Genomic DNA, 339 nt, shown 5'->3' with positions numbered 1-339 from the left:
CTGTTTGTTTTTATTTTTGTTTTTGTTTGAATAAATCGGATCCTAGCATTCATTGTTTGGGAGAGAGACACGCTCCGCTGTTTCGTATGAACACACGTGTTCTTAGCTTCATCTTTAATGTTCATTGCGAAATTTGAACTACTTCATTCATTGCTATATGGTTGGAAACGGAAAATGCCGCATGTGGTAAATGGTTTAATGTCTTGAATAATGTGATACTTGGCAATTGTTGTGCTCATATAGATCTTTTTTAAGCTCTTGCATCATGTACCTTGTACTCATTAATGAATAACTACATAGAGCTTGTTAAAATTTGGTTTGCATGATTGATCTCTGTAG

This window comes from Lolium rigidum, chromosome 7, assembly GCF_022539505.1.
Source record: "Lolium rigidum isolate FL_2022 chromosome 7, APGP_CSIRO_Lrig_0.1, whole genome shotgun sequence".
Lineage (NCBI taxonomy): Eukaryota > Viridiplantae > Streptophyta > Magnoliopsida > Poales > Poaceae > Lolium > Lolium rigidum.
This window is presented reverse-complemented; position numbering follows the sequence as displayed.